The 6127-nt window shown below is 39.3% G+C and overlaps 1 pseudogene; it reads left to right on the top strand.

Annotated features, from left to right (window-relative positions):
* The first annotated feature begins 1578 nt into the window (after nucleotides 1–1578).
* The window catches only part of LOC102468676 (heterogeneous nuclear ribonucleoprotein A1-like), a 23613-nt pseudogene continuing 19064 nt past the window's right edge, over nucleotides 1579–6127 (top strand).

The following is a 6127-nucleotide window of genomic DNA, read 5'->3' as shown; positions in this document are numbered from 1 at the left end:
AAAAAAAAAATATATAGAATATAAGCGTGACCTTACTTTTTATAATATCTAGGTTCTTTCTATTTAACATGCTCTGCATGTATATGATACATAAACAAATATGTACATAATTCTAAACTCTCTCTCTCTCTCTCTCTCTCTCTCTCTATATATATATATATATATATGTAGTGTTCATATACATTTTAAGCATATGTTTTAAGAATATTTGTCACTTAGGACACTTAAAGAAATGGAAGTGATCTAAACAGTTAAAAATTATATTGAGGACTGGCAATGTGTTTAAGGAAGTTGGATCCCACATGGTCAACAACATTTTGAGTCCCAGCCCCAGTGGCTTCAAAAACATACTAGGTATGTGTCCCCAAAATTCTGATAGGATGGATAAAAGAAGGAGAAGTAATTGTGGAGTGAACACATCTCTTTGGAGAGGGTACTTTCTCCCTTTTTCTCTCATCTCTCTCTGGAGAGCACACATGTCCTCTGGCCATAAAATTTTTAAAGATAAAACTACATTGAGGCCAGCAGGTGGCACGGTGGTTGAATTTTGATTCAAGTCTCTGAATCTTTAATTAGATTGCCTGTCTTTGTTAGACTTAATTAAATAGGAGTTGTGTTCAGTCTGAGATTTCACCAGGAACTCTTTCAATATTTTGTCATTAAATATAAAGTCAATGTAGGGGAGCCAGCAGTTGGTGTGGCGGTTAAGGCAGCTGGATTCTCATATGGCTGACCATGGTTTGAGTCAGATCTGGCAGCTTTCTCTCTTTCTTCTCTCTCTCTCTCTCTGGCTCTCTTTCTTGTCAAATTGAATAATAATAATAAATAAATAATTCTTTTAAAAAAGCTTTATTAAGACAAAAGTCACAATTGCTCAAACAATCTGAGGCATCATTATAGATGTAATAAAGAAATGCCTTTATGGATTGTCTAATATGAGCAAAAAAGAGGAAAATAAAAGTTTCCATTTAATTAGCTGTTGTAGGCAAAGTTTCCCCTCCCAAATCCTGCCTCTAAAAGATTCCCTCTGTAATCTGCCATTGAATCTGAGCAGGATTTGTGAATATGAAGGGTTTTCACTTCTGTGATTACGTTATATTCTGTGGCAATGGGAGAAGGGATTGTGTAAATGCAATTAATATGCCAAATTATTTGGCTTTGAATTAATCTAAAGGGAAATGATTCTGGGACAGCCCTGTAGCATAGTGGTTCAGGGAGCCAGATCTCATATGGTTGACTGCAGTTTTAATCCTGGCCCCAGTGGCTTGAAAAACAGGGTGGGTGTGTGTGCATGCTTCATATCCTGATAGCATGGAGAAGAAGGGATTACAGTGTGACCACATCTCATTGGTAATACAGTGCCCTAGACGGCTGGAAAACCACATGGACAAATGTGGGTTCAGATCCCCATGTCAGCCTGAAATCACTTGGGTTATGTGTGTAGGTACTCAGAACCCTGACAAGCTGGAGAGCTGGAAAAGGGGATCACATGATGAGACCACACCTCATTGTTGTGCTTTCTCCCTCTCCCCTTCTCTACCTCTTTTTTGTCTCTATGTCTCTCTCTGGCAAGTGCACATGCCCTCTGCCCTTACAGAAACAAAAGGTGGTGGTGGCGGTGGGGAACTGATTCTGGTGGCCTGGTCTAATCGGGTGAGACTGCTAAAGAAGGTCTAAGACTTCCCTGGACGGAAACTTTTGAAGCCAAGAGAGTGGCTTTCCCACTGCTTTGAGAAAGCAAACTGTTACATTATGAAGAAGGCCACATGGTAGGGACTAGTAGACAGCCTCTTGGAAGAGAGTGTCTCAGTTCTACAACCACAAAGAACCGAATTTTCCAATAGATTTGGAAAAGGACCCCAACCGTCAAATAAGATCACAGTCTCACTTGATGCCTTGATTTCTGCCTTGTGTGACCCTGGATAAAGAACCCAGATAAACCATACCTGGACCTCGGACACACGAAAACTATGAAATAATACATAGGTGTTATTTAAAGCCACTAAGTTTATGGTAATTTGTTACCTAGTAATAAAAATGGACTGCAGTAACGCTGCTGTTCGTCTTATTCTTTTCAGGATTGTGTGCACAGTATGATTCAGGAGGATTCAGTATGTACAAGTGGATGGAGCAAGATGGACCTCAGCATTACTCAGGTGTGTGAGTGGCGTTCACTTTGAGGAATAGCTGGTGGATGTACAGTGAAAGCAATGAAATGTTAAAGAGAAATTACCTAGCCTAAGTGATGTCTCAGGGAAATCAGTAATATGTAGCCTATAGCTCCTTTTCATTAAATCAGGGACTCATTTTCAGAACTGTACTACTCCTGTATTCCAGCCCATTCATCAGCTCCCCATCCATTCTAAAATCCAAGTTAAAAACATGGCCCAGCCCCTGTGGTACAAAGGTAATATAGTGCCCTGCAAGGCTGGAAGCCACATGGCCAACTATGGGTTCAGATCCCAAGGTCAGCCTGAAATCATTTGGGTATTCGTGTGTGGGTATCCGGCACCCTGACATGCTAGAGGGCTGGGAAAGAAGATCACATGACAAGACCTTATGGAGGGTGTTTCTCTCACTCCCTTTCATACACACACACACATTTGCACACACATGCACTATCATTAAAAACAAACAAACAAAAAAGAACAAAACACAATTCCAGCTGTTAAGTAGTCATGCCTGTTTGACATTATGGCTGACCTGTCACATGCTCACTAGTCTTTTGTCTCAGCTGTGGCCCCATGTATACTTCCTCACTGGCTCTCTCAAAGGAAGAGCATTTTCCTGTTAGTTGTGTATCTATTTTTCAAATTCAATCTCAGGCCTGGGATGTTTTGTCTCCTCTTCTGGAGTTGTGGGAGTTATCTTTTTGCAAATGAATTATGTGGAAATACTTGCATCTGCCACACCCTAATAAAATAAACTATCAGGCATAGTTTTTCAATTATTGACTCAGAAAAGATGCCAATCTTCATTTATCAAAGCCCTGTTCTCCTCCTGTTTCCCATAGATTTTGGGTTGTGTGACCCCTGTCTCATGTATTTTTCTACGTAGAAAAGTTTTGTCAGATTTGTAATCAGATCCTTCTGGAGCATTCCAGTTATCTACATGCAACCCCCCTTGCCAAAGGAAGCCTACAATGGTGTATTTGGAGGATTGTCTTTGATTTTGTTCTCCAAAGACAGAGACAAACCTAATTCTAATGTGATGAGGCTTTCATAAATAAGCTGCCACGGACACCAGCAGTTGGTGTAATGGCTATGTCACTGGGCTCCGATGTAGTCGACCGTGGTTTGAATCCCAGACTCGGTGGCTTAAACTTATGCTGGGCGTGTGTGTGTGCGTGCCCAAGATCCCGAGAGGAGAATGGAGGAGAGGTGATGGTGGCATGGCCATACCCCATGGGGAGTGATTTCTTTCTTTTTGTCTCTCTGCCTCTCTCTCTCTTTTTGGAGAGTGCACGTGCCCTATAGCAAAAATCTCTCAGAAAAAAAAAAATAAAAGCTGCCTCAGGAAAGGTGTGATATTGCTATGTTTTAAAGTCATTTCAATAGAATTTGTTTTCATAGCGCAGAGTTTGTTTATTTATTTACTGTAAAACCTATTATGCCATGAATTCCTAGAGAATAGGTCCCAGTGGTCACAATCCTTTCCATTGACTCTCACAAAGTGTGTTTCACCAGGAAGCAGGCTGGAACTTTAGTTGAATCTAGGTAAATTTTTCTTTTCTTTTTTTCTTTCTTTCTTTTTAAAGTTGCCAGAGGTGTACTCTATAGACACACACACACACACACACACACACACACACACATACACAGAAATCACCCCTCATGGGACGTGGTCATGCCATGGTCCTTCTCTTCTATTTCTCCATCTTTTTGGAATTTGGGGCATGCACATGAATGCACCAGCTATGTTTTTCAAGATACCTGGTCCAGAATTCCAACTATGTGGTCAGCCATGTGGGATCTGGCTCCCTTAACCACCAGGCCACAGGACTGACCCAGGCTTCATTCTTTTTCTGATCATTTTCCTTCACACATTTTAGGAAGCCATATTTGCTCTCAGACTACTTAATATGCTCAATATGCACATGAATTCTCTTGACAAGAATCTTGCCCTTAACTTGTTTGTTTACAACAGTGCCAACCACATGCTGGGTAACATTGTAGACTCTTCCATTTTTGCCATGGTAACATTTGTGGGACATTCCTTTTTGAACAGTACCCATTCTCTTCATGTCTACAGTATCATCTTTCTTGTAGATTCGTGTATATGTTGCCAAAGGAACCGCTCCATGTTTCCTAAAAGGCCTAGAGAACATATATCCAGTTCCTCTCCCCTTCCCCTTTGTTTTCCTCATTTTGTCAAATTACTATATAGAAGATATTAGTTTTGATTAGAAAAACTTAGGGGGAGAAAACTCAAGTTCAGCAAAATCTATGGTTGTTACAGACTAAAAAACAAATTTTAAAGCTTTGAGACTACTAAGGAAGTGAAAGTGTCAGACACAGTGGCTAGGTTACTAAGGAATGCAGAACAAAATAAAACATCTATGCAGTGAAAGGAGGGTATCATCTAGAAAGACAATGGGATTCATCTCATTAATGGAAACACGTAATTAATAAGCTACTGGATGTCAGTCTGTAATGGGAACTCTCGCTTTGGCTCTTGCCTCCTATTGAGTGGCAGTCTTGTCAATGTCTTCTGGCCCCTTCTAAGGGTGGTACAGATAGAAGCGCACAAGGGAAATAAGCCTCCTTACACTCATGGACTCTTAGATGCTTGAGACTTTATGGATATGAATAAAAAGACAAGAATAGCATTTCCCTCTTGAAAATATCATCTTTTAAAATTTAAATTAATAGTTTCTCGTTGGTCCCATGAGCTAGAAAGATAACCACAAATCAGAGATAAATATTTGCCCAGTATACCTTACTGCCAAATACTACCTACTACTCCATAGTATATATGTATGGTGATGTTTCCTCTAGCACTTTTTATAGTACATAAGTAGCTTCACAGAGATTATCCAGTTTTGATTTTCATTCTTAAGACAACACTGGGAGGACAATGCAGAGCAGATGTTGCTCACTTTTATTATAGAGGAAATGGAAGTTTAAAGTTAAATAGCTTTGCAACATGGCTTAATAGAATTGAAGGAAGATAGCTTTTCAGTGGTCTTGAAGAAGAATCTCAGTAATACATATGTACACAGACATTCTCTCACATTCTTACATGTGCAAACACACACCCCCTTTTCTTGCCTCTTTTTTTTTTTTTTTTTTGGCAAATTGAGCATATTTGCTTTGGGGAGAGAAACATCCCAATAATGACTGGGCTAACCACACTCCTAGGAAAGCATTCCCTGTGATCTTAGAAGCCATAGTGCCCTCTCATCTCTGTCATGTGATGGTTCTAATATTAACAACATTAATGATCTCACATAATAAGAACTTTTCTGCTTTGGGGAGGACAGAGTTGGGGTGGTTTGGGTGGTATACTCATTCCTTTTCTCCCTACTCTGAGATGCCAAGGTTGAGTATGGTCTCAGATACAAATCATAGCTTCCCTAGTGAACATTGTGTGAATCAATTTAGTACTAAGACTCTAGATACAAGAGAGAAGTAAGAAAATGCCTCACTCCATTCTCTTATCCTTCTCTTCAATTACAACCGTTTATATTATAGAACCTTTTCACTGTGTTCCAAACACTGATTTAAGATCTGAGAGTAAAACTTTAAGGAAGAAAGATTGGATTTATACTTCAGGGACCATATAGTCAAGGAGCTTCCTCTGAATGAGCCTACAAGGAACAAGAATGACATAATGGGTTTGTGAATGGCTTTCTGTGTGATTCCTACGTTCTGATGGAAACCTAGCAGTATATACTCAGTCCTCAAGTGGAAGGAGTGAAACATTTCTTTGAAGGTTCATGTTTTACGTAAGAGACTCATGCAAAAATCTGTATGCTACTCCATATTTATTTATTTTCAAAGAATCATTTTATTTATTTATTTTTAATTTTATTTAAATTTATTTATTTACATTCATTCACTGTACATCATTATAGCATACAAAATGAGATTTTCCATCCAGAGTACACTGTATATTGTCTCAATTA

The sequence above is a fragment of the Tupaia chinensis genome, unplaced genomic scaffold, assembly GCF_000334495.1.
Source record: "Tupaia chinensis unplaced genomic scaffold, TupChi_1.0 Scaffold000706_1, whole genome shotgun sequence".
NCBI lineage: Eukaryota > Metazoa > Chordata > Mammalia > Scandentia > Tupaiidae > Tupaia > Tupaia belangeri.
Note: the sequence above shows the minus strand (reverse complement) of the source record. Positions and strands in the feature narration are given on the sequence as shown.